We start from the raw sequence: 17,846 nt of genomic DNA on the forward strand, positions 1-17,846 counted from the left end.
GGGAAGAAGAACCATCACCTACTTTCGCCGCCAAAGACGGATTTAATAACGCAGGGGCGAGGCAGGCAAACGCGCCGGCCACCCATGGAAGGAAAGTCGGAGCAAAAGCCAAAAACTTCCTTGACTACGGCAGGTGGGTGGGCGGGGCCGCCGGCCGCGGTCACGTGGCGGCCGGCCAATGGGGCGGGCGGCTGCGGGCGGAGCGAGGTGACGGGCGGGCGGCGGGGCCAATGAGCGGCCAGAAAGCGGCCGGCCTCCCGAGCCTGGGTGCTGGAGGAGGGAGGGGGGGGGGGTGAAATTTATATTTTTAAATAAACAGGAAGCGCCTGGGAGGAAAAAAAAGATGGAGAAAAGTGGTTGAAGAGAAGTATCCCAGGTTAAAGTTTAATGTGTTTACCTGTGCATCCGCGAATGGGGATGGGCTGCTGGTGCTCTTGAAGCTTTCTTTAGGCTGTGAGCAGGCCTCAGGGCCAGGGAGTCACCTGACTGCAAGCCTCAGGCCTAGGTGGCTTCTCAGCTTGGTGATCACCAAGGATCTGGGCAGGGGGAGCAGCAGCCTGGGCAGCAAAACAAAAAATAAGGAGTAAGCAAGCAAAGAAGGGGGAGGATGTGGCTAAGTGTCCCATCTGCCTGCGGGTCCCAGGGTCTTGTGTCCTTCTGGGGCGTCCCACCACCCATGGGCGACCCACCACCCATCCGTGCCAAAGGGATGGACGTGCTGGTCCGGAGGAGGTTCGCGAGAATGATCCCGGGGATGCCCTGCGAGGAGCGTTTGACGGCTCTGGATGGAGCTCAGAAGGATTGGGGCGGGTGGTGGTGGTGGGATCTCATCGAAACCTACCAGATACGGAGAGGCCTGGATAGAGTGGATGTGGGGAGGATGTCTCCATCGGTAGGAGAGTCCAGGATCTGAGGGCACGGCCTCAGAGTAAAGGCACGTCCCTTTTAGAATGGAGGAGGAAGTTCTTCAGCCGGGGGAATTCATCTGTGGAGGCCAAGTCATTGGTTGTATTTAAGGCAGAGATTGATGGGTTCTAGATTGGTAAAGGGGGTTAAGGGATACAGGGAGAAGGCAGGAGAATGGGTTTGGAAAAAATCAGCCATGATAGAATGGTGGAGCAGGTTCAGTGGGCTGAATGGCCTAATTCTTCTGTGTTCTTCTGGTCTTGGCTCCATCTGTGAGTTGGCAGTGATGGTTTGCAGTCACCCAGCTGGAGTGACCGTGGTTCAGGAGTTTGTGATGGTGCACGGTTGACTCCCCAGCTTGTCCCTATGACTTCCTGCCAATTGACCGTTCTTAATGGCTGCCTTCACCACCACCCCCCCCCCACACCTTCCCCTGCGCCCCCACAAAATCCCAGTCCTCATGTGCACCTTGTGTCAAATGGTTTGGTGGACCTGCTGGAAGAGATGGAGAGGTGTGGAAGTGGTACAAGGTGGTGTGACATTGGTGGGTCTGGGAGGGAAGGGATTGGGGGTTGGGAGCCTTGTTCTTGGTGCTGTGGGTTGTAGGAGGAAGAAGGAATTTAAAAAAAAATTATAAGTATTTTAAGAGAACTGTGAATGTAGAGCTTATGTAGATTTGTTGAATGGGTTTTCAGATTGTGATGTAACAAAATTAAGAAAAAGTTTGGTGAACTTTTGTCTGTAAACAACAGGATTTTACATTGCTTCTCCTTCATCCCTACATCACCTCTCCCCTTCCATACCTCTGTAACCTCCTGCAGCCCAACGATGTCTCAAGTCCTGGCAGTGGGACTTTTGATTGCAGACTGAGTATGAGTCTAACTGACCAGAGAAGGTGCAGTGGAGATTCACCAGGGCGTTGCTTGGGATGCAGTGCCTCAGCTATGAGGAGAGACTGGATGGGCTGGGTTTGTTCTCCCTGGATCAGAGGAAGCTGAGGTGGATCTGGATTGAAGCATTTAAAAAAAACTGAGGGGTTAGATGGGGTAGAGAGTGAGAGGACATGGGTTTATGGTAAGGGGTAGAAAATTCGGAGGGGATTTGAGGATTTTTTGTTCATCCAGAAGGTGTTTAAAACCTGAACCTTGCTGCCTGAGGGGCTGGTGGAGGCAGATACTCTTATTACATTTAACAAGTATTTGGATATGTACTGGAAATGCCAAGGCATAGACAACTACAGGCTGAGTGCTGGATATTGGGATTATTATGGATAGATACTTTGATGGCTTGCATAGACAGGGTGGGCCAAAGGACCTGTTTCCATGCACTGTGACTGACTGTGGGAAGCTCGTTAGATGGGTGAATTGTTTGAGGTTTGTACACTCGTAATGGCTGTACAGACCACAGGAGAACTTAGTCGAGCTTAGCTGTATATCCAACCTTCTGTAGGCTTCCTCGAGGAGAAGGGTGATTTATTCCACAGAAACAGCTCGGTTGAAGGAGTTTCGAGGTTTTTTACAAATAGAGTGCAATTGGTGTTCAGTTAGTATCAGGACTGTGGAAGGAATGCAGAATCCACAAATTTACAGGGATGTTATCTGAGCTGAGAAGGCAGAACTCTCTCTGAAAATGCTAAATGGATTTCCAGAATGTGAGGTGGCAGAAGAGAAATCATTAATATTCTCAAGTGGTTTGATGAGCCAGATTAAGAGAGGATTCTTTTGCTTGTGGGTGAGGTCAAAACTAGGGGCCATAAATGCAAGATAGTCACCTAAATTCATCAGGGAATTTGGAAGAATCTGCTTTACCCAGAGGGTGATGAGATGTACGGAGGATCTTGGGGTCCAAATCTGTGGCCTATTTTATGCTGCAAACTTCATGCCATCTTTTGAGATAGCTCCTCTTTGGTGGGGGTGGTCAGGTCAGTAGCATCGTGGGATCACTTACAGCTCACCTGAACTAGCCATCAGGGCCTTGGCTTAAGGCTGCATCCAAAAGGCATTCCCGCACCCCCCCCCCCACCACCCCACCCCGACCAAGCCGTGCAGCAAATGGGCTTTTTCTGCAGACTTGGAGTGGGAGTTCAGATGCGAGTTGTTTCTGAATGAAGGCATGGAGTGCACTCTTCTCATCTTATCCTTGCAAGGAACGGTCACGCAGTTCGGGGCTGTTGGTGACAGCTGTTTATGATGGGACAATGACACTGCAGGGAGAGTAGCAATCTCGCAGCTCCAGCAACCCAGGCTTCGATGCCGATCTCAGCTGATGCTTGTGCAGAGTTTACAAGCTCTCCCCATGGCCACATGGGTTTCCTTCCGCATCCCATGGATCAACTGGTTGGTGGCCTCATTAACTACTGTAAATTATCCCCAGTGTGGCAGGAGAAACAAGGGCAGTTCATGAGCGTGTGGAAGAGTAGGTTACAGGTTGGGGAGGGATTGCTCTGAGAGCTGGGATTAATGTGATGGGCAGAATGGCCTCCTATGTCATAAGGAAATATGAGAAATCTAACGTGGTATCTTTCTTTACCATCTTATAGTTGCTTGTTGAGGTTGTAAAGCACCTCACCAGTTGTAAAGCACTCTGGGGTTTGCAAAGTGCTACTGAATTGCACAGCCATCACAGCATGGTTTGTGTTCGTCATGAAGGAGACTGGTGGCAGGGCAGTGGTGAGGGTAGCTTGCATTTCACTTTAATTTCACTGATGTTTCTCCATTATGTTCCAGGTGCAGCTAGAGTAGAGTCGAGGGATGTGTCGCCTATGGACTTGAGTGTGTCTTGTTCCTTTCCAGCCTCCTGCACCATCCTGCCCCTGCAATTTCACTACAGGTATTCTTCCAGTTGTGTACAACCTGACTTGCTTTATCTCTGAACTCCACAGATACTTTTAAGGTCATGGTTGAGGGAATCTGCTGTCTCTTTTAAATTCCATTTAAGCACTCTTTATATTTTGGGCATGGCAGGGCTAGGAGGTGCACGAAAGTTTGTAAAATGTGATGTGAAGATTTCACAGGGAAAAGTTGAATGGGGCAGGGGGAATGGGACCAAGTGAAAGTTACAACTGTGTGATCTGTGGAGCCTTGAGTATGGTTGCCTTTTAACGAGGTGGCCACTTTGCAGACAGCAACAAGCAGCAGATTACGTAGAAATTTCTTCTCACTGAGGGAAGTGAATCTCTGGAATTGTCTAGCCTGGTGGGTGGTGGAAGATGAGTCATTAGAAACGTTGAATATTTGATGGGTTCTGGATTAGAAGGGTATGGAGAAGTGTACAGGAGCTGGGCCAGCATAGATCAGCCATGATGATGTTAAGTGGCAGAGCAGGCTTGAAGAGCCTGATAGCTTACTCCTGGTCCTATTTTCTCGTGTAACATGTCTTACTGATATTGACTGTGTGATAATTACTGAGCCCAGGATGCTGGGGAGAGCTCCCCCGCTCTTCTTCCAATAAGGGACACATGGTACCTTTTACATCTACCTGGGATTGTCTCAGTCGAACATCCCACCTGAAGGATGCTTGTCCACTGTTGCAGTGGGGCCATGCTCTTTTGCTTGAGAGCTGTAGGCTGAACCCTCTAAGCCACCCACATAAGCAAACATGGGGCTGATGCCACGATTAGAACATAGAACAGCACAGGAACAGGCCCTTCACCCACCATGTTGGTAAATTAGTAATTAAACGCCTAACTAAACTAATCCCTTCTGCCTGCACATGGTCCATATCCCTCCATTCCCTGCACGTTCATGTGCCTACCTAAGACCCTCTTAAACCCCTCTGTCGTATCTACTTCCACTACCACCCCGGCAGCACATTCCAGGCACCCACCACTTGCCCCGCACGTCTCCTTTGAACTTGTTCCCTCTCCCTTTAAATGCATGCCTTCTAGTATTAGATATTTCAGCCTTGAATTTGTGAGGCGCTGCTAGCTGAAGGACCCAGAGGCAGAAGGGAAACCATGGAGATGTATGTTCCGCGATTCCTGGGCATCTCGGTTTAATCTGACGTGCTGCACCATGGAGCTGAGTTAGAAGGCCACGTTCAAAGTGTGGTTGACACAGAAACCATAGCGCAGATGCAGTCAACTAACCCTGAAAGAGGAAGCGTTGGGGGCGGAAGGGAAAGTGCTGCTCGTTTGATGTCTCCTCTCCCTCTCATCTGGCTCTCTCCACGAAATCTTGTGTTCCCTTGTACCTGTGCTATTTGGCAGATTCGGATACGAATCTGTGCGTTTAGTGTATGTAGAAGGCATATGCTGCATCTTTAAATTAATTTTTGGGATCTGGACATTGCCGGCAAGCCCAGCATTAATTGGTCCTTGAAGTTGGTGGTGTATGCGTGAGAAACATACCCCTTTTCCCCTCATCGGCAAAGTTTTTTTTTCTGTAATCACTGTTGCTGAGACCCTCCCTTAATGCAGTGTGCCACAGTTACCTGTTCATCTGTTTACATTTTTCATTAGCCACTCTAGATACCAGAACCTGGACCTGAATGTGCACAATGCTGGCCACCATCTATATGTGACAAAAACTGAAGGATTTCAGAATGTGCTTAGAAGTAGTAAACGTGGTACATTGGTGTAAACTGTGCAGGAGACGCATTGTATTGAATTTTGTGTATTTTATGGTGCACAGGACTGTGTGTTAGCAGGAAAAACCTAAAACTTCAGCTGCTCTGGAGCAGGTTCAGAGGAGGTTTACCAGGATACTGCCTGGATTATCAGCTCTAGGGAGAGGTTGGAAAATCTTGGGTTGTTTTCTCTGGAGGGTCGGAGGCTGAGGGGAGACCTGATAGAGGTTTTTAAAATTATGTGAGGCATGGATAGGGTAGACGGTCAGGATCTTTTTCCCAAGGTCGAACTCTAAAGGGCATAGCTGTATGGTGAGAGGGGGAGAGTTTAAAAGGGATGTGTGGGGCAAGCTTTTGTACAGAGTGGTGGGTCCTTTAAATGCGCTGCCAGGGGTGTTAGTGGAAGCAGATATGATAGTGGCATTCAGGAGGCTTTTAGATACAGATGTGAATATGCAGGGAATGGAGGGATGTGGATCATGTGCAGGGAGAAATGATTAGTTTAATTTGGCATCGTGTTCGGCACAGACATGGTGGGCTGAAGGGTCTGTTCCTGTGCTCTACTGTTCTATGTTCAAAATTCTTCTGCTCCTGTCTCCTAATTTGCACTGGTCACCTAAGCTAACTTCACTGTTCCAGGATCACCTTTCTCATTCTAAGGCCTCTCCCTATTCTACCCAGCAACAGCCTTCAGCCCCTGTTATCCCGTGAGAGCTTGGCGTTCATACAATTCTGGTCTCCAGCTCAGCAGATTATTTAATTACTCCTCTGTCTTCAATGTGAAGGCACAAGTCCTGGAATTCCCCTCTTAACCCCCTTCTATCAGATGCTCCCTGAAGTCTATCTCTCAGTGACTCAGCCTTTTAGTCATCCAGCGCGATATCTCTTGTGTCTGCAGCTCCGGTTTCCTTGGACAACATTCACGTGAACCACCTTGTGCTATGTGCCATGTTAAAGGTGCTGTCTGAGCTGAAGTAATTGTGAGAGCAGATTCTGCTTAATCCTCACAAAACAAGTTGCACTTTGATTTAAGCAAGGGGAAATGTGGCCTGGTGTGATGAGTATTATGGAGAGTCCTCTGCTTCACTTGAAAAGAGAATGTTAATTAGACTACGTCAGGTACAGACAGTTTTTTTGCCTCTTCATTTGGCCTTGGAGAATTTTTAGTGTCTTTGAGGCATGTGTACTTAACTATTTAAGCCAGAGTGACTCCAAACTGACTCTGGACTCTGGCCTCTGGCCAGCATCTTCAAGTCGAGCCGAGCTCGGAGCACAGAACTGATGAACTGTGAGCTTTGCCACACACGTGGCCTACTCCTGCATCAGTAAGTATGGATAACAGAATGTGTGGACCTCCGTCCCGTGGCTGGTTAGATAATTAACTGGGTGCTGACTGGGGTAGAGGCAGCCGCCCCAACTTTGGGCTGGAAGGTGCCGTTTGCCTGAATGTGTGTTGGTTTGTGATTGGGGCTCCAGTTGCTGGCCCAAGAAACCTCTCGAGCCCAGACTGGGAGTCGTCAGGCTGCTTGGCTGCAGGGGCATCACAGCTGGTGTCTGTGCGCATTTCCAGGGCTTCAAGAAGGTGAAATCACCCTTGTCTGATCCTGATGCAGGGTGTCGACCCGAAACGTCGACCATTCCTTTCCCGTGCACCGATGCTGCTCGACCTGCTAAATTCCTCCAGCAGACTGTTTGTTTTTCAGCGGATGTTAGATTACTGTTCCTTTCCTCCTTTTGCCCCTTGCTCCAGCCCTGAGAGTGGGGGTGGTTGGTGAGCTGTTTGTCTTCCCACCTGCTGTCTCCATTTGAAAAGAAGGTATTTCTATTTTACATGGCACTTTTCATCACCTTGGGATCTTGGTAAAAACTTTGCAAATACTTAAATACTCTTGAAGTAAGATACTTCAATACAGTCTGGGAAATGCAGGAGCCAATTTGTTTATGGGAAGTTCCCACAAGCAAATTGTGGGACTGAACTCTGCTGTGGGATCTCTTGTAGCACCTAAGAGGACAGGCAGAGGCCCGGCTTAATGCCTCACGCAGCAGTACCTCCAACAATGCAGGGCTCCCTCAGTACTGCACTGGATGAGTCAGCCTGGAGGCTACATGCACAGTTCTGGAGTGGGACTTGGAGATCTGCTGATGCAGAGCCATAGGGGATCAAACCCATCAGTGGATGTGTGCAGTGCCAGCACAGCTTGGTGGGTCCCACTTCAGAAACAATGCAAAACATAGGCTGACTCTCCAGTGTTGCATACGAGACAATAAAGTGGTCTGTCTGCTGTTTGGGGGTGGGGGGGGTGTAAGGGGTGCAATATTGAAGAAAGGTGGAGCATTTATCCCTGAAGTTCAGGCCAATGTTCACACTGCAATGAAGAAGATAATTTGTGGATCATTATCATGTTTGTGGGACTTGCTGTGCCCAATTTGGCTACTGCCTTTAGAATATTGCAATGGCAGCCACACTTTGGAGCTACTTATTGTCTGTGAATCCTTTGGCACTGTCCGATACAGTGGAAAGTACAATGGGATTGCTTTAGCTGCAGACATTTGTACTCGTTAATGTGGGAGGGGGTTGGTTGGGTGGGGGAAGGTAACCAGGTTTGATGCCAATTTGTCTTGTGTTCTCTGATCCATGTTTACATGGGACTTGTCCTGCTACCCACGTCTATCATGCTTGCAGCTGTGTGAAGCAGAGAAACGTAGTGGCCGTTTCTTTCCTGGCTTGTGTGAGCTGTTGCTCTCGGGTGTACAGGGCAGTCTCTGAATGCGAGCGCTCTCAGTGGAAGCCACCGTCCTGTTTGTAGCCCAGAGAAAGCGGGCAGCATGAGTGCAGAGAGGGATCCTGTGTACTGACTGAGTGTGCCCTATAACTGCTTCTAGTCCACTGGCTGTTAGATGTGACTATGCTGCTGTTTAATCTCCAAAATAACATGCTCACAGCAAGTATTATGCCAGGGTTTATGGTTTGCTTCAGAAGGCAGGGGCCATGATAGTGTTGTCACCCTCGACCACTGGTCCCCTGATTTCTTCTAACCCTTTTCCATTGGTGCTTTGTACGACACGTTCTCGCTAGTTGTCAAGTGGTGCTTGTGGAAATAACCATCAGAGATGTAAGGTCAGCTATCATCAGTTTTATACAATGGCAAAACCAGCTTCATTTTGAGTGCCAAGGCTGGCACAGATATATAATGCACTGATGCAACACATGTCATGATGTGTTGCTGAGTAACTGGTTGGCTGTATAGGCCTTTAGGCTTGGGCGTATCTCACAAGGAGCATGATTGCTGGCATAGATGTTGTTTTGTTCTGTAAGTGCTGGACAATCCCTGTTTAAAAACTACTGTTCCTTCCTTTGGGTGTATTTTGTTTATTCACGATCTAGAGCTGTGGCTGAGGGTGTTTCATCACACTTCCATAGAGATGCTTTCACACATGGCAACACAGTAGAGCTGCCGCTACCACGCTGCTCCAACCCCCTCCAGCGCCGTCGGAGTAGAGTTTGTACCTTCTCCCTGTCACCACATGGGTTTCCCCTGAATGTTTCAGTTTCTCCCTACATCTGAAAGATGCCCAGGCATGGTAGTGTAGCAGTTAGCGTGAAGCTATTCCAGCGCCAGCGACCCGGGTTCAATTCTGGCCGCTGTCTGTAAGGAGTTTGTACGTTCTCCCTGTGTCTGCGTGGGCTTCCTCTGGGTGCTCCGGTTTCCTCCCACATTCCAAAGACATATGTTGGCGCTGGAAGCGTGGCGACACTTGCAGGCTGCCCCCAGAACACTACGCAAAAGATGCATTTCACTGTGTGTTTCGATGTACATGTGACTAATAAAGATATCTTGTCTTATCTTAATAGGACACTGTCCATTTCTCCTAGCGTGTAGATGAGACATAGAGTTGTACAGCACAGAAACAGGCCCTTCAGCCCAACTCGTCCATGCTGACCAAGTTGTTGAACTCAGTCAGTCCCATTTGCCTGCCCTTGGCCCATATCCTGCTAAACTTTTTCTATCTGTGTAGATAAGAACATAAGAAATAGGAGCAAGAGGAGGCCATCTGGCCCGTCGAGCCTGTTCCGCCACTCAATAAGGTCACGGCTGATCTGGCCGTGGACGGCTCCATCTACCTGCCTTTCCCCCATAACCCTTGATTCCTCTACTATGCAAAAATCTATCCAACTGTCTAATAGCTTAAATGTCCAAATGTCTTTTAAATGTTGTTAATGTACTTGCCTCCAACCTTGCAGTTTGTTCCACATACCCACCACCCTCTGTGTGGAAGAAGTTGCCCCTCGGGTCCCTTTTAAATCTTTCACTTTAAACCTAATTCCTATAGTTTTGGACTTCCCTACCCTAGGGAAAAGACTGTGGCTATTCGCGTTATCTTTACCCCTCATGATTTTATAAACATCTATGGTCATCCCTCTGCCTCCTTCGCTCCAGAGAAAACAGTCCCAGCCTGTCCAGTCTCTCCAAGCCCTCCAGTCCTGGTAATATCTTCGTGAATCTTTTTTGAGCCTTTTCCAGTTTAGTGACATCCTTCCTATAGCAGTGTGAGCAGAACTGCACACAGTGCTCCAAATATGGCCTTACCATTGTCTTACAGAGCTGTACAGTGACATCCCAACTCCTGTACTCAAGTGTTCACTCAATGACTGGTAGAATTGGGGGAGAGTTGATGGGAATGTGGGGGATTGGTGAAAATGGGTTAGTGCACTTAGTGGGCTGAAGGGCCCATTTCTGTGCAGTCTAACTACAACAATCACAGCACCTGCCCGTGCTGATTGTTGTTCCATTCTGTGCTTGGGAGGTTTCTGCCCTGTTACACCCATGGGAATGAAAGGTGATGGTTTTGTTTTGGGGGGGTTTCCAGCTGCCTCGCATTCACTTTACTCGAAGAGAAGGATGGTCTAGTGTTTCCTCTGTGTATTCCAGTGTGTAATGAAGATCAGCTTCTCAGTATTCTTGGAAATCTTATCTCCAGAGTGGGAAAGGCTTCCAAAGGAGGCCTCTGAGATTTTACATGCTGATCTATTGCTTGGCCAATTTGCTGCTGTGAAAATACATTATCCATTATGAGAACAGCAAGATCCCACACGGCCACACTTGGGCAGGCACAGTAGCGCAGCGGTTAGCATGATGCTGTTACAATGCCAGAGACCCGGGTTCAATATCCGCCACTGTCCGTGAGGAGTTTGTACGTTCTCCCCATGTCTGCATGGATTTCCTCCGAATGCTCCAGTTTCCTCCTACATTCCAAAGGCGTACAGGTTAGGGAGTTGTGGGCATTCTATATTGGCGCCGGAAACGTGGCGACACTTGCGGGCTGCCCCCAGAACACTCTACGCAAATGATGCATTTCACTGTGTTTCAATGTACATGTGACTAATAAAGATATCTTATTTTATCGGTGAATGATTTAGATGCACTGGTGAAAGGGACCAGGGAAGTCACACTTGTGCAATGCCCCAAATGCATTGACCTGCCCTTGAGTGCTCAGTGGGAGCACGATCAAACAAAGGGTAGCAAAATATTGACGGCAAGGTACCAGAGCAGATCACCAAAAGTTTGGTCAAAAGGGGGTACTTTTTAATCTTGGAGGAGAGAGAGGGGTTCATGTTGGAGCAAGGTACACCTGAGGGTGCCAGAATAATGGACACCAAAGGGGCCAGGACTGGAGACATCCAGAAACCACCTCATAGAATTTATAAGGAAGGTTACAGCATGAAGGAGCCTATTTAGCTCACTGAGTCTACAGCAGAGCAATCCATGGTCCCACTCCTTGCCCTCTCCCCATAGCCCGGCCAGTTCTTATTCACTTCTCCTTTGGAATTGTGAGACTGAATCTGTACTGCCCCTACTGGGAGTGCATTCCAGGGACTAACCACAGCTTGCATTTCTGGTTCTTAGAACATGGACCAGTACAGCACAGAACAGGCCCTTTGGCCCACAATGTTGTGCCGACATAGCCGACAATGCCCATATTCCTCTATTTACCGCTCGTTCATGTGCCCATCCAAGCCCCTCTTAAAAGCTCCCAATGAACTTGCTTCCACTACCTTATCAGGCAATGCATTCCTGGCATCCACCACTCTCTGAGTAAAAAAATATGTACCTCTCACATCTGTTCTGAACCTACCCCCTCTCTCCTTAAATGCATGCCCACTGGTATTGTCCCTCCTGCCAATGGGAACAGTTTCCCTCTGCTATTTCTAGACTTGCCATGATTTTACAAACCTCCCTCAACAACCTCCTCTCCTTTCATAAAGACCATACCTCTGACTGAAGCACATGCGTCTGCCTGCACTCTGGGCTCAAGTCTCTGGAGCAGTACACCTGGAAGTGCTGAGGTGGGCTGCTCCTCCATGTCTTTACTGAGCTGAGCCACTGCTTTGTGGGTTAAAGTAATGTGCAGTTTCTCAAGGAATGCTTTTGAAGTCTTGGTACTCCACTCATTCCACACGGAGTTCAAGGCTGCAGTACTTGGCCTTGTAGTTTATCATTTTGTGCCAGTGCTCTTGCCTTGATCTTCCACTTTCTTATTCAGAAAATCAAAGTCATTACCTCTCTGAACTCCCCCCTCTTGTTCCTTTTGAATTTGCCAATCCTGCACACTCCATTTCTCATTCTCTCATGTTAACATTACGGCTGTGTGTAAGGGAACCGGTTGAGAGTGACAGACTGAGATCTCTAGACATCCCAGCAGTTAATAAGTGACCTTTAAAGCATTGTCACTTGTAATTAGGGATATGGGCATGAATTGTTGCTACACCCACATGTTGACCTACCACAGTAACCTTGGTGACTGTACCTGTTGCGATTTGACCAATCCTACCCCTTGATGGGTCCTCTGGTCTAGAAGCAATATTGCCTGCTGTGAGCCAGCCATACCTCAAGCCCTTGCCACGGCTCTGTCTGCCTGAAGGCTCCTGTAAACTTTATAAAGCAAAGTTTGAACCGTGCCCAACCTGGACACTGAACTGATGCCTCACAGTCCAGGCAGTACTCTTCCTGCAATTGGGGAAACGTCCAGGAATAGGATTGGTTGAATGGCAGCAGGTCCTCGGTGAGCACTTGCAATGTGTTGCAGTGAGCTTTTGAACTTGAATTTCTCCGTCCTTTTGTATTAAAGGAGCAGCCCCTCGGGTAATAGAAGTGCTATTGATTGGCACTGGAAGTACAACACAGGTAGTTTGGAAAATGTTGTGGCAGTGGTTAAATTGCTCTGTAAATGCTGAATATTTTTTGATGGCTAGTGAGGGAGTTTGTATAGCTTTTTTTAAATAGTCTCCTTTTCTAGCTGACTTGACTTGTAGTGACAATTCTTCAAACATTCTCCCTAAGATGATTCCCCTCTTGAACTTGCCAGCGTGTTCCCTGCATACATCTTCACACTGCCCATCCTTCTGGGTGCTCACTGCTTCTTGGATCCCCAGTTGTTTTTTTTGAGATTGTGGTCTCATTCAACAATTTAATGTGATCCTGTCTGCCCTGAGGTGACTGAAACTTTCAACATTGTCTCTTTGCTGTGACATTTCCTCTGGTGTTTCATTTCAATTAATTTGTACCTCCGATCTCAGACATTGTTTTGTAAGGAATTGTGTTCAATAGTGAGTGTTTGTGTTTCTGTAATCTTACATATTTTCCCCTTCTGACATTATCTAGTTTCTTTTATAAAATATTGTGGTTGAAGCTGTATCCATTGGCCTTTAAGACTGCATTCCAGATGTCAGACTTGCTTTTGGAACCATGGTTCTCCTTTTGTATGCTCTTTGAATGCTGTCTTCATCCTATCCCTGGTTACATCCACGTGTGACCACTTCCCTTAGTGAAGTCACTAAAGAGCGATCAGAGTCCCGATTCTACCACCAGGATGGAGGCCAATATTAATGGCAAGGGTCTTGTGCACGCACACACACACGCACTAATTCTGACCCAGGCCATCCCTGGGTAATGAACAGGTTCCATTTTTACAGATGTCTGTAAGTCAGTTTTGTCCGTAAGTCAGAATTTGGTGGCCATACCTCCACAGTGTTGTAATGAATGGCATCGAAAGCACTGAAGTCTGATGAGAAAGAACAATTAGTAATAGTGGAGAAAAAGAGAGGGGAAACTGGTTCTGCCGTTTCGTAGGAATGTACGTACAGTATGTCGGACTTTTGAATTGAATAACATGGGAGCACATACGTATGTAGGGGTGTCCATAAGTCGGGTGTTTGTAACCCAAAGTTGCCTATAATAAGCTTTGTTTCCTTGAGTTTTCAAGGGAAGTTGCTTTGGCCTGGTCCTGAATTGAGATGTATAAGATATCTTTATTAGTCACGTGTACATCGAAACACACAGTGAAATGCATCTTTTGCATAAAATGTTCTGGGGGCAGCCCACAAGTGTCGCCATGCTTCCGACGCCAACGTAGCCTGCCAACAAGTTCTTAACCCGTACATCTTTGGAATGTGGGAGGAAACCAGAGCACCCAGACGAAACCCATGCAGACGTGGGGAGAATGTACAGACTCCTTACAGACAGTGGCCGGAATTGAACCTGGGTCGCTGGTGCTGTAAAGCATTATGCTAATTGCTACACCATTGTGACTGCCCATTGAAAGGCCAAGTGAAGGTTTGAAGGGTCTGTTAATTTTTTGCTGTTATGTTTACTCCTTTTGTGTCACATATATAGTTTTGCGTTACAAATCATACTGCGTTATTTTTGAAACAGTTATGGTCTCGTCCCTTGGATCTGAGCTGCCCTTCCTTCCCAGCCACTGGCAGTTCTGGTTCTGCTGCTTTGAATTTTGTGCCTGTGATTCTCAGGAGATAGGAGGGGAAAAAAGCCTCAACAGGAGCCTGCTTCTGGGAACGAATGATGTCAGAGCTTGTGTATTCAAAACAAAACCTGGGGGTGTGGGGGGAAAACTGCCATGCAGCAGTAAACAAGGAACAAGTGTGGTGTAAAGCCTGTGTGTCATTGGCATGTGAAGGTATACCCACTGAAAAAGCAACCTCCTTGGAGTGATCAAAGCCTAAAGATGGAGATAATACAGAGTGAGTAGAGTTTGTGATGGGAGTAGGCCTGTAAATTTTTTTTTATTACTGCTCGGCTAAAAACGAACAGCTCAGCTTCCTGCTCTTCGCAGCACTCCCTTTTTAAAGCTGAGTCTGTTGGGAGCAGGAAGCAGCACACACACAAGGCATGACGTGTAAGTGAGTCCTGTATGAGGAGCACAGAAAGGTTGGGGTGGGGGGGGGGGTGGAGGAAATACTTCCAAATCCTCCCCATAATAGATGCAGTCCCAGCCCCCCAAGTAAAGTGTACAATGCTAGGGTGGTGGTGAAGGAAGGGTGAAATTAGGACCCGCCATCTCTGTAAAGGGGGGAGAAAATCTCTCAGCCAGTTGAGTGTCAGAAACAAGTATCAGCTTTATTTTCATCCCAGTGTTTTAAATCTCAAGTCACCTTAGAACCACGTGGTCCCAGACCGTACAAAGGGATTTGTATATTTTTGCCTTTTCTCAATTTGCACTGGATTTCTGTATTTGTGCATCAAATGCTCCCAGTTCTTCTGTACTCACTAAACACTCCCAGGGCAGGGAATGCTCCCCCTGAAGATCCAGCTGCCCTGTCCTATCCCAGGGGCAGCACGATTAGATGTGGAGCATAGCTCCTGCTGCTCTGTCCTGTCAAATGTTCCTAGGGCCCCTTGCTTTTCCTGAATAGAAGCCCAACCAATTCCCCTCCACCAACACACTCATTCGCCTGGTTTAACGTGTCCTCACATTGAACAACTTTTCTTTTAACTCCATTCACTTTTCCCAGATTGAAGGTGTAGCAGTGGAAACTCTCACTGGGGCGAGTGTGATGAGTGTCCCATCACACACTCCCAAAGCAAGGGCAGCATGGGTTAGATACAGAATATCTTGTCAATCATTCCTGGGGCAGGACTGAGCAGTTGTTAGACAGAAGGAAAGTTCCTTTACAGGTCCCAACATCAGATGAGTAACTTCAGAATAATGATTATATTCTGTGGGAGAACAAAACAAGATTAGTGTAATTGGGTGCTTGATGGTCAGGTGGACTTGAGGGGTTGAAGGGCCTTTCAGTGCCATGTGAAGCTATGGCACTCTGTGGTGGATGAGTTTAGCTTGATCCTGGGGCATCTGTCAGTATAGCAGTATTTTCAAGAAACTAATCTCCTCCTGGACCTTTTGATTTTTTTTTCCCAGTCCTAGTTTTCATTGAGTGTAGTGACTTGTTTGAGAGATTTTATTCATGGCAGTGGAAATCTTTAAGCAAAGCTCTTCAGTTTCTTCTCACACTCAAGCTCTGAACATTCATGCAAATCATTTCCAAGACTTGTCTGTTTCAACAGTGAGCCCAGAACTTAATTTGATTTCTTGTTATTTCATTGGAGGGAAAATGAAGCTATTTCACCAACTGTGATCAGTTGGATTTTCTCTGATAGTGAGTCATCTTCACTGGGAGTCCTTGTGTATGGGCAGAACGTCCTGCTGTAGGTGCCCAGTGTAGAAACGTGCAACTTGTGCCTTTCTATCCAATAACTCTTCCTGGTTTCTCTTCAACCTGAGCACCCACCCAGATGACAAGTTTGCTACAATATGTAAGATAGTTTGGCAGTAACCAAGATCATAGTAAAGAGCTGAATGGCCTCTGCGTGGGAGTCTAGTTTCACTTTAAATTGACAGAATTTCCCTTTGTTTCCATTATCGACAGGTCTAAATCCTGGAAGTAGTTGTGCAGCACCATTACAGGAGTACTTTCCCTTTAAGAGCTGGAGTGGCAGTTGGGGTGTGAGCATTCAATGCTGACCTTCCCATTGATCCCCACTGGCGTCTTGAATTTTCCTGTCTTAACACCTGTCTTGTCTCTACCTTCTGATCTCTCCCCACGCCCACTGAAAGTTATTGTTTCTGTGGAGTGGAAAATGCTGGCATTTCTGATATTTTTATTTTCGCTTCTTTTCTGTTAAGTTTGGCTGATTCAAGGCAATTCATTGAGGTTGCCACCAGACTGGAACCGGTTCTGACAAAGGTCTCTGGACCCGAAACATTAACTCTGTGCCTCTTTCCATAGATGCTGCCTGACCCGTTGAGTTTTTCTGCATTTACACAGAACAGCATAGCACAGGAACAGGCCCTTCAGCCCACAATGTTGTCCCAGACAAATTAAATTTTTAGTAATCAAATGCCCGACTAAACTAATCCCTTCTTTTATTTCAGATTTGTTTCAGATTCTGCAGTTTTATTTAGTGTGGCTACTGCTAAGGACTAGAGATTGCGACTGCCAAGTTATACAGAGCAGGCTCTTGTCAAAAACAATTAATATTTCATTTTCTTTATTTCCTTATGAGCATTTGATTTGTCAAGGCATGGTAGGCTACAGATCAAGTGGTGGTAAACAGAATTTGTATAGATATGAGAGAGGGTGCAGATGAGGTTCGCCAGGATGTTGCCTGGATTAGAGAGTATCAGTTATAAAGAGAGGTTGGGCAAACTTGGATCATTTTCTCTGGAGCGGCGCAGGCTGAGGGGAGACCTGATAGAAGTATGTAAAATTACGAGAGGCAAGGATAGGGTAGTCAGTCAGAAACTCTCTCCCAGGGTAGAAATGTTAAATACTATAACGCATGGTTTTAAGGTGAGAGGGGGGAAGTTTATGGGTGATGTGGGGCAAGTTTTTTTACACACAGAGAGAATGGTGGATGCCTAGAATGCACTGCCAGGGAAGCAGAGACGATAGTGATGTTTAAAAGGCATTTAGGTAGGCACATGAACACGCAGGGCATGAAGGCATATGGATCGTGTGCAGGCAGAGGAGGTTTGTTTAATTTTGTATCAAGGATGGCACAAACATCATGGGCTGAAAGGCCTATTCCTGTGCTGTAGTGTTTTATGTCATAAAGGTGTAAAAGCAGGCATGCCTATATGTGAAGGCTATGGTACAGTACAGGCGGCTGGAAAAGTAAAAGGGTTGTTCCTGCTCATTGAAGGTTAAGGACAGGGTTGACTGCAGAGTTAGGAGTTAGAAGTGTTTTGAGCAGCATTAATTTATAGATGAGTTTTTAAACCTGGTTTGATTTATTGGTTACACAGTGTTCTAGGCCACTGTAAAACAAAAGCACAGCCGTGTTCAATGCTTGTTGCTTGACTGGACCCAAAAACTTGGGATGAGCAGGACAAACAGCTGGACTTATAGACCGGGTGCCCCAGTAAGTGATTTTGTTTTTTTGAATTAAGACATAGATAGTATGTAAACTATCCTCTCCACGGTTAGCCTGCCTGCAGATCTGTCATCTTGATCTACGTACTAGTATCGTAGTGGTTACGTGGTGTGTACCTGCCGTAGCCGAGCAGAGAGATGAATC

The 17,846-nt window shown here is 47.1% G+C and overlaps 1 protein-coding gene across 2 annotated transcripts in view; it reads left to right on the forward strand.

The window, feature by feature from the left end:
• The window catches only part of LOC127587444 (zinc finger protein 687-like), a 39,939-nt gene continuing 22,093 nt past the window's right edge, over window positions 1-17,846 (forward strand). The window contains exons 1-2 of one of the 2 annotated variants that reach the window (XM_052045766.1): window positions 1-133; window positions 3,633-3,735. The gene's annotated coding sequence lies outside the window, so the exon portion shown is untranslated. Of the gene's footprint in view, window positions 134-287; window positions 377-3,632; window positions 3,736-17,846 lie in introns of those variants that run through there. The other variant, XM_052045765.1, reaches the window with a different exon arrangement.

The sequence above is a fragment of the Pristis pectinata genome, chromosome 40 (genome assembly GCF_009764475.1).
Source record: "Pristis pectinata isolate sPriPec2 chromosome 40, sPriPec2.1.pri, whole genome shotgun sequence".
Classification (NCBI taxonomy): Eukaryota; Metazoa; Chordata; class Chondrichthyes; order Rhinopristiformes; family Pristidae; genus Pristis; species Pristis pectinata.